Raw genomic sequence first — 10,201 nt, forward strand, 5'->3', positions numbered from 1 at the left:
AGGTGCAGCGTTGAATCGATTTAACGCTGTTAAAATCAGTTTAACAGCGTAGTGTAGACCAGGCCTTTGATACGCAACTTCAGCTACGTGAATAACGTAGCTAAAGTCGAAGTATCTAAGATCGAATTACTCACCGTCCTCACCGCATGGGATCGATGTCCGCAGCTCCCCCTGTCGATTCCGCAACTCCGTTGGGGTTGGTGGAGTTACGGAATCGATATAAGCGCATTCGGGGATCGATATATCACGTCTAGATGAGATGCGATATATCGATTCCCGAGCAATCGATTGCTACCCGTCGATATGGCGGGTAGTGAAGACGTACCCTTAGAAAGAGAGAGAAAATGAGTCTGCTTTACAGCCTTAGCTAACAGCCAATTGGCTTTTAGCTCATGCTGTACAAGCTCATGCATTAAACTCCAGAGGTTCCTGGTTCAATCCCACTCACTGATCAATCTGCAACATTACAGAGGCAGCTGCCACTCCAAAAGGGAGAGAGCTGCCATGCCACGTCCGGCCATGAAGAGGTGCCGAGCAATGAGTTGACACCCTTCAGAGCCTCCTGTGATTGACTGCAAACTTTGGACAATAGCTGGTGAATAGGAAGTGTCACACCCTGGTGTTGCCCTCAGAGTGTCTTGGGTCAGAGTCCAGTAGGAGGCCTTGGGCTCCCCCACCATCTGCTGCACCCTTCTCCCCCTGGCATGTCAAAGGGCCGAAACCCTGACCATTAGGCAACATCTCCATGAGCAAAGGCCATCATGATGCACCCATCTTTGAAAGTTTGCAGAGGCAGAAAGGGGAGGGATGATGAGGGTGGCTTCTTGGGGAGAGGGAGAGCGGGAGCCTTATGGAAATCTCTTGTTTACTGCCATCTATCCAATGATCAGACAATTGATGCCTAAAACGTTCCCTGACATCTTGTAATTGATTGGATCTAGACTGTAAAATAGTTACCACATTTACAGATGCAGAAATATCAGCGAGTTGAATGGAAGCCCATTGCAAGCTCAGCTAATTATGCAATGTGGCTCCAGCCCAATTTTCATTCACATTGTTTTTCTCCAAAACACTTTCACTAATCATTTTGGTCAGCTTTGGAAAGTTAGACCTTTCAGTGTACCAAATATCAATATTGATGGTTGGGACTGCCCTCTATTGGTCATAAGAACAGCCAAGGGTCCATCCAGCCCAGAATCGTATCCTCCCACAGTGGCCTGGCCAATGCCAGGTGCCCCAGAGGGAATCGACAGAACAGGTGATCATCAAGTGATCCGTCGCCCATTCCCAGCTTCTGGCAAACAGAGGCTAGTGTTACCTCAAGGGGAATAAGGCAACGCTTCAAAAGGAAAAAACTTAGAAATGGTAGGGGAGAAACAGGAAAGGAAAGCCCCTTTCTCAGAAGATACAAACTCGACTCCCTCCTGTATCTATCACCAGTGGTTTTAGCCTCCCTCTTTGTGTGGTGCAAATAAAATAAAGAGGAGACAAGGTGATTTGGCACAAACAAAGGTAAGTGTATTCAGGGTAAAGGTACAGAAAAACTGGGAGGAATAGGGGAAAATGCAAACTTAATTAATACAATGAAACAGTGACTGGTTTTGGGAGCTTAAAGCTCAGGCCCATATACCCTCCCTTGGAAACTGGAAAACAATAAATGATGCCCCAATACCTTTTCCTACTGTTCAGGTGCAGTGGATACCACGTACAGGGGTGATGCCCAGGACCTTCCACTCTCCGGCTGATTTAGAGCCTTTGAGGAGGAGCACTGGGGAGTCCAGACGACTGTTGGATTTTGTCGCTGGCAGGGAGGCCCTCTGGGATGACAGACACCAGGAATGCAGGATGGCAGGAATGGTGGTGACAGGCCTCCTGTTCCTCAGTCTCATGGCGGGACTGATGGGGTTCTTCACTCTTCAGCTCGGGAGCACTGTGAAGACCCAACCGTGTACAGGCTGTCGCTGGGGTGGGCAGCCCTGCGCAGACGCTGAACAAGTCCTTATATCACTCTTGTGGCGGGAAAAGTTCTGAGGAGACGGAATGCTGAAGGCTGGTTTTGGCGAGAAAGAACAGTTTTGACTGGTTTGAGCCTGTGTCTTGATGGTAAACAGTCTGCTCTCAGAGATGGAATCCAAGGGTCAATAGTTCATATGCTCCATATTGGATCTTATTTTAAAGCCAGTGATTTACCTCATACACACCTTATTAAACAATTAATTGAACATATTAAACAGTTTATACTTCTTACACCTAACACCTCATTGTTTCGTAACTGTACCCATCCTGGCTAATAGCCAATGATGGACCTATCCTCCATGAACTTATCTAGTTCTTCGTTGAACCCTGTTATAGTCTTGGCCTTCACAACATTTTCTGGCAAAGAGGTTCCCCAGGTTGACTCTGTGTTGTGTGAAGAAATACTTCCTTTGGTTTCTTTTAAACCTACTGCCTATTAATTTCATTTGATGACCCCTGGTTCTTGCGTTCTGAGGAGTAAATAACACTTCCTTATTCACTTTTTCCATACCCATCATCATTTTATAGACCTCTATCATATCCCCCCTTAGTCATCTCTTTTCCAAGCTGAAAACTCCCCCCAGCCTTATTAATCTCACCTCATAGGAAAGCTGTTCCATTCTCCTAATCACTTTGGTGGCCTTTCTTGTACATTTTCCAATTCCCATATATCTTTTTGAGATGGACAGACGAGCTCCAGTAGTCAAGATGTGGCATACCATGGATTTATAGAGAGACAATAATACATTTCTGTCTTATCTATCCCTTTCCTAATGCTTTCCTAACATTTGGTTTGCTTTTTTGACAGCCGATGCACATTGAGTGGATGTTTTCAAAGAACTCTGCACAATGACTCCAAGATCTTTCTTAAGTTGTAAGAGCTAATTTAGACCCCATCATTTTAGATGTAGAGTTGGGATCATGTTTTTCAATGTGCATTAGTTTGCATTTATCAACATTGAATTTCATCTGGCATTTTGTTGCCCTGTTACCCAGTTTGGTGAGATCCCTTTGTCACGCTTTACAGTTTCTTTTGGACTTAACTTGAGTTGGTTTGTATCATCTGCAAATATTGTCATCACACTGTTTACCCCTTTTTCCGTATCACTTAGCAGTATGTTGAACAGCACTGGTCCCAGTACTATTTATCTCTCTCCATTCTGAAAAGTGACCAATTAGTCAGACCCTTTCTTTCTTGCCTTTTAACCAGTTACCTATCTCAGAGAGGAACTTCCATCTTATCCCATTTTGCTTCAGAGCCTTTCGTGAGGGACCATGTTAAATGCTTTCTGAAAATCTAAGTATACTATATCCACTGCATCACCTTTATCCACATGCTTCTTGAGTCCCTCAAAGAATTCTAGTAGATTTGTGAGGTATGATTTCCCTTTACAAAAACCATGTTCTCTTCCCCAACAAAGTGTGTTTATCTATGTGCCTAATAATTCTGCTCTTTACTATAATTTCACCCAATTGGCTGGTACTCAAGTTAGCATCAGTGGCCTGTAATTGCCAGGAGCCATCTCTGGGGCCTTTTTTAAACATTGGTGTCATATTAGCTATCTTCCAGTCATCTGGTACAGCAGCTGATTTGAAGGATAGGTTACATACTAGTTAGTTAGTTAGTTAGTACTGGAATTTCACATTTGAGTTTCTTCAGAACTCTTGGGTGAATACCATCTGATTCTGGTGATTTATTCCCTTATTCTTTATCCACCGTAAGGAAGCCCACAATAGAGTTACCCCTAGCTGGGTACAAAAGTTGGTATTAGAAAAGTATCTATACTTTTAAAAAAACCCTCCAAGGATGATTTACTCCTGGCTGTGTGAGACCTCCCCTATCTGTTTCCCAATAGGAAGTGCCCCATGCTAACCTCATTTCTTCCCACAAGTCACAGACAGGTACAAAAGAAGAAGTGTTTCCTGCTCTCTGGTTTGGATTCAGTGAACTGTACCAGTCCCCCACTGTTCCCCTGATGGGCTGTGTTAGTTAATTAGCAGATTGATCCCTGTCCATTTGGGGTCCTGGGGTTGTCAGTGACCAAGAACATCAAACAGGTTATGATGTGTCTAAATGCAGGGGTTCTCAAACTTCATTGCACTCTGACCCCCTTCTGACAGCAAAAATTACTACATGACCCCAGGAGTGGGGACCAAAGCCTGAGCTCTCAGAAGCCCCACCGAGTGGGGAGGCCAAAATCAAAGCCCAGGAGCTTCAGTCCCAGACAGGGAGCCTGCAACCTGAGCCTGACTGCCCAGGGCAGAGGCCCTCAGGCTTTGGCTTCGGCCTCAGGCACTGGGACTCCTGCTTCAGCTTTGGCCCCAGGCCCCAGCAAGTCTAAGCCAGTCCTGGTGACTCCATTAAAATGGGGTTGCAACCCACTTTGGGGCTCTAACCCACAGCTTGAGAACTACTGGTCTAATGTAAAGTGTCTCCCTGCCCAGCAACACTAACGTTCCAGTCATACACATCATCCAGCCGAGTTTCCCCATTTCCCTTTCCCAGAATGAATTTCTGACTTTTCCTTATTGCCCAGATTCCAGTGCCAAGAGCAGTGATAGCAGCAAAGAGTCCTGTGGCACCTTATAGACTAACAGACATTTTGGAGCATGAGCTTTCGTGGGTGAACACCCACTTCGTTGGAGTAGTGTTGTTTCCCTTCACAAGTGATGTCTTGCAGGGCACATACACCACAGCACAGCATTCCCCCGAGTCCACACTTGTGTTACTGCAGGATGGGTTATCTGTAAGCCAGGGAGCGACTCCACATCATGTGTCCCTTTCCTCCCTCCCTTGGAAGGTACCAGGAGAGAAAGAGAACGTGTCCCCAGGGCTGAGGCATCATGGGATTGCTGGAGTTGCCGCATGGTCTCCAGGAACGCTTAAGCCTTCCCTATCAGTTTTGCAGCATCAGAACAGGAAAGCCTGGATTGGAGCAAGGGAAAGGCCTGTTTTCCAAAGAATCCTTCCCTACAGCCCGGAGAATTTAGAGCAGAAACCCCTGTGGGAGTTCATGTTGCTCTAAAAACTGCTGCCAAGGGGTGTGCAGCTTTTTGACAATACCACGCAAAGTGATCGGTTTGTAGAGACGTATAAACCCTGCACTGACATGTGGCTCCTACCTCGTCCAAAGTAACCTGCCGTACTCCCACAAAGAGCCATATTAACAGGCAACACTGCAAGTGACCCCCAAGCCTTTCTATTTCTATGACCATATGTATCATGTCCTTTTCCTCGTGGCTAGTTCAGAAAAAGAGGACAAGAGCCCACTACTGTGACCACCTCAGGGATTTGTTGGGTTGAGATCAGCTGGCACAAGCATGCAATAGTGACAGGATCTGGGACTTCAAGCCCCTAGAGTGATCTCTTACCTTCATAGATCTGCCCTTTCATCAGACACAGCTATTTTAAAGGTTAGTGTTATAGTAAAGAGACCCCTTCACCACACAAGATAAAGCCTGCAGTATTCATCATTAACTCTTTATTTCAACTCCCCTGGCTCCCAAAGGGCTTTTCCTCCCTACAGCAGCCAGCCACCTTCGAATTCTCCCTCTTCTCTCCCTGGCTCTGCTGACTTGATTGCAGCAGATGGTCCAGCTCTGCTCTTTCACTTCCATCCTTCAGTTCTGTGGATGGTGTGGCTGCATTTGCCATTGAGGCTGCATTTGCCATTGAGCAGCCTGATGGAAATACCTGAGTCCTCTGTCAAGGCACGCAGGCCCAGCACCTAAAGCCAAGCCCCACTGAGAGCAGTGGGAGATTAGCCTTGAGTGTCAGGAGTGGAGGCTTGGCCCATGGGGATCCAAGACACTGCAGCTGCTGCCACCTACATGGGGAATCCTCCAACACATCGCCAAAGGGCTCTTCCACATTCTGCAAACTGGTCTCAGGGACTGACTGTCTAGGAGAACAGAAATCCTTTGTTAGAGCAGGAGAGTCTCTTCAATGCAGCATTGTTTACACAGCTCCCAGAGTGTCACAGTGAAACACCAACTAGTCTGGAGTCTCTCAAGGAGTTCTCTGCTCAGTCACTTGGCACTCACTAACAATGGTCTCTGATGTGGCATTGCAAAGAGGAAGTGCCCAGATTCAGTCCCCATGGATGCCCAAGGTGTCTATATGTGCCCATGGTTTGACTCACCTAGTATTACAGGCTGTTTAGCCTGGTCCTGGCCATGTGTGGTGCATCTGCTCCTGGCCCTCTCTGGCACATAGCTCCATCACACACAAGAACATAGCCCACCAAGGACAATCTATCAGCTCCCATCTGGGGTTCAGCTCCAAGACAGATAGGGAGCCCTAGTCAGACCGTAGAAAGACAGGGTGATGTTCTTCCATGGAAACTGCTAGAGCTTCAGCCTCTGCTCCCACCTCTACCCACAGGCTAAGGGCTTCAAAAGTGGTCCCTGATCCCAGGTAAACAAAGTAACTGAGCTGAGGCCAGGGTGGGTGGAATTATTGCTGGGACTGATCCCAAGAGAAGAGCAGATTTCTCTTCTGCTCTAGGGAGATTCCCATAGGAAAAGCAGCTGGGGTGGGGGCAATACAAGCACTATCCATCAGCCCTTGAAGAGCAGGCAACTGGGACGTGGGGAGACAAGGGACTGGTGTATCTTGCTGGAGAGCAGAAAAGGGCATTGGAGAAACTGTACAAAAGTCAATGTCATGGCTGGGTCAAGGGCAGCCAGAACTACTGGTCAGAGCCAGAGTCCACACTCACATGACAGGAGTCGAGAGTCAGCTGGGTCAGGATACTGGAAGATCAGAAGCAAAAGACAAACTTGCGATCACAACCACAAATCAGATGCCAGGAAATCAAGCCAGGGGAATGGCAGCAGAAACAGGCAGCAAACAGACCAGAACATGGAGCACCTCCGGTCTTCAGTCAGCTTCCTGTTTCTGCTGCTGCCTTAAGCAGGGCCAGGGGGCCAATTAGCTTCTCTGGGACTTCTCCAATAGGATTTCAGGAGTGGAGCCTCAAACTGGGGATGAACTTCATGGGTCCTAGGTAAGCAATTTCCAGCAGGCTGTCAGGTGGAGGGTTGCACTGTGGCTTCTCCCATGAACCCTGCAGACCTGGGTTGAAGACCCCTGGGTCGTGAAAGTGAGTGATCTCTTCCCCGCTCAAACCTCCTGCAGAAAATATTCTCCAGGATCCTGGATACATCCTCTGAGAATAACATGAGGATATCATGATGAGAAATAGGTCTCTGTACCAGGGCTGGGATCCAGGGATAGGGAAAGCTCCCAACCAAGATATGTAGCAAGAGTGTCCTGTTTGTTGCAAGAGCCCCAAGTGGCAGGAAGAGTGAACGGTTCTTCCCTCCAGGAGATGCATGGGATCTTCTATATGAGCCTCAATGAGACCCATGGCGCTTGGTTTGACAGGATGAGATCACCTGTCCCACCGCTCCCTGAACTGGGCTGGCTGCAGGATATATTTGTGTGAGAGGCTGGCACACAGCCTGAAAGACAGATGTGACCATCAGGGATCTCTCACCCCAGGGGGAGAACAAAGGGTTTGAACCCCAAAGAATAAGCAATTGAATCAACTGATTCAATGCAGAATTATTGTGCCATACAGGTACATCATAAGGTCTTCTCATGGATTGGTAACTGGTTAAAAGACAGGAAACAAAGGGTAGGAATAAATGGTCGGTTTTCAGGATGACGGCTGGCTCTGCAGTCCTTGCCAAGAGCAGCTCTCTGCAGAGGGCCTAGTGCACAGCAGGGTAGAGAACAGCCAAGCTGCTAGGGGTGGGAGCTGGGCTTCCTGGCAAAGTCCAGGAACCAAAGTCCAGCATCTGCAAGAAAGGGATTCCTCACAGGGGGGCAACATCATCTCCCACACACTGGGAGTCTCCCCCTGACCTTTGATTAATCCTATGGCCTGTTCCCATCTCTGCCCACCACACTCACAACTCAGCAGCTCCAGCTACTGAAGGGAGCAAGAACAGAGGCTTTCCTGCTCCTGGGACAGAGAAGTAGGTTGATGATCTACCTGTATGTGAGCACTGGCCTTCCCCATGCCCAGGGTCTAGACTCCATTTAGGGCAGCGTACAGGAACTGCGATTCCTGTTCTGGATCTAGGAGCGGCTTCAGTTTGCTGGCAGGAGACTGTACATGAGGCCTTGCAGTGGGGAACGAAACAGGCGCTAACATGGGCATGGAAGTTTGAGGAACATGGCAGAGGCCTGTGTGGGGCAAGAAGGGCAGGGACTTGGGAAGAAAGAGCAGAGGATCAAACCCTTTCTTAATGTGGGTCAGGATGATCCTCATTTGAAAGACAGAGAAAGTGAGGCACCAGGTGGGAGAGTGACCTGGCAAGGATCACGTAACAACTCAGTGCCAGGGCTGCCACACAACCTGTTCCCTGTTCTCCTCACTGGATCCTGCAGTAGTGAAGTGGGATGTGGGGAGGTTGAGACCTTTCCCCAAGTCACCCCAGCCACTAATGCCAAAACCGCAGGATGGCAGCCCTGGTGAATGGGGCGGATCGGCAGTCCCTGCTGACTGAATCCTCCCATTCTCTCCAGACTGGGTCCAGCCCTGCTGAGAGCAGGACAAGCTTCCCCCCTCCACGTGCCTCAGCCCTGCCCGGTCAGTCGCCATCACCCATCAGTCCTTGGCCTCCCAGGCTGCCAGTGATGGGAGCAACTCTGGGTGGTGGCTCGGGGGACACAGACACTAGGACACTGGGAACTGGATGTGGCCCTGTGGGACTGGAGAGGTTCACAGAGAACACTTGTTGGACTCCCCTGCCCTTCCCAAGAGCGATAGCACCATGTCCTAAGAACATAAGTTCGGGATGAGCCAATGCTTCTCATTGATTAGCCAGGCTAAAGAGCTGGTCTGGAGCTGCTCCGGCGACAAGCTGGCTCCCTCCTGCTCGTGGAGGTGAATTCATCTCCTTTCCCAGGAGCACCTGCTCTCCCTCTCATTCTCCACCAGGCTCCTTGCTGCTAGGCCAGCGAATGGCCATAGGATGGGGATGAGGCCTGGGCCTTGCCCCAATCTCCTGTGTCTAATGCAGCTGCTCACCTTGCCCCCAGTCAGCTGCTGGCTTCCCCAGGAGAGAATAGGTGAGGAGCAGCTCAGCCTGGCTGACATGCAGCAGGGGGTCGTGGATGGCCAGCACTGCCGTATGGACGAAGAACCTTCCCTGTCCCTGCGAGAAGAACTTCCCAAAGACCTAAAACCAGCAGGGCATGACGCATTAGCAGATTGCCCAGAGCGAGGCTCCAAATCCCGAGGCTTAAACGGCGTCTCCATCTAGTGGTCCCAGGATGCAGCCACTGCAGGGGACCCAGCCACCCCCACGCCCTGAGCTGTTTCATGCCCTGGCAGAATGTCCTTACCTCCTGCACCGTGGCTGTGTTCCTGTAGCCCAGGAGCCTGCTGCCCTGGTGTCAGTCCCAGTACCACAGGTCTTCGGCCTCATGGATGCTCAGGCCTGGGAAAGAGACATACACACATTTGTCCTTCTAGTTGCAGTGCTTGTGTCCTTCCAGTCCCATTGGAGACTGCACAGTGTCCTGGCCCAACAGAATTGCGGGGCATGGTGTAGAACACAGAAAGAGAAAGAGAGAGAGAGACTCATCCTCCAGCCGGGCTTGGTCTGAGAGAAATTGGCTGGGGTCCCAGTCTCACTCTTCTAGCGGGTATCATTTCCCAGCTGGGTTCCTTACCCCTCTGGTGCAGCAGCAGCTGGTAGAGCCAGGAAACCCCCTCCCTGGCTTGCCGGCTGATGTCCTGGCTCGGTCACGGAGGGACAGAGCCAGCTGTGCCATGTGGTGACCCATCCTTGGGAATTCCGCTGAGTTCTAATGGATGGGAGAGGGAGAATGGACTCCATCAGCATTTTCCTGTCAGCTCCCAGTATCCCCCGGTTCAGGACTCTCCTTCCCCTCAGCCCCTCTGCAGGACATGGTAGAGGATGGGAGCTAGAGCCAGAAACTTAATTTCTTCTGTCCCCAAGGGAGCCTGGAGCACAGGGATGTGGGCAGGGTCCTCCATGAGGACTTGCTTCCCCAGCTGCTCCAGGATGACAGGAAGGCATGAACCTGGAGCACAGTCCCCTTAAAAGCCCAGAGTCACCACTTAACTAGGACAAGAAGAACTTGACTCTAGCCAGGCTCATTCTTTGCTCTCACTCTGCCACCCCAAGAGGAACACTCCTAATG

Source organism: Gopherus evgoodei, chromosome 16, assembly GCF_007399415.2.
Source record: "Gopherus evgoodei ecotype Sinaloan lineage chromosome 16, rGopEvg1_v1.p, whole genome shotgun sequence".
NCBI classification, from domain to species: domain Eukaryota; kingdom Metazoa; phylum Chordata; order Testudines; family Testudinidae; genus Gopherus; species Gopherus evgoodei.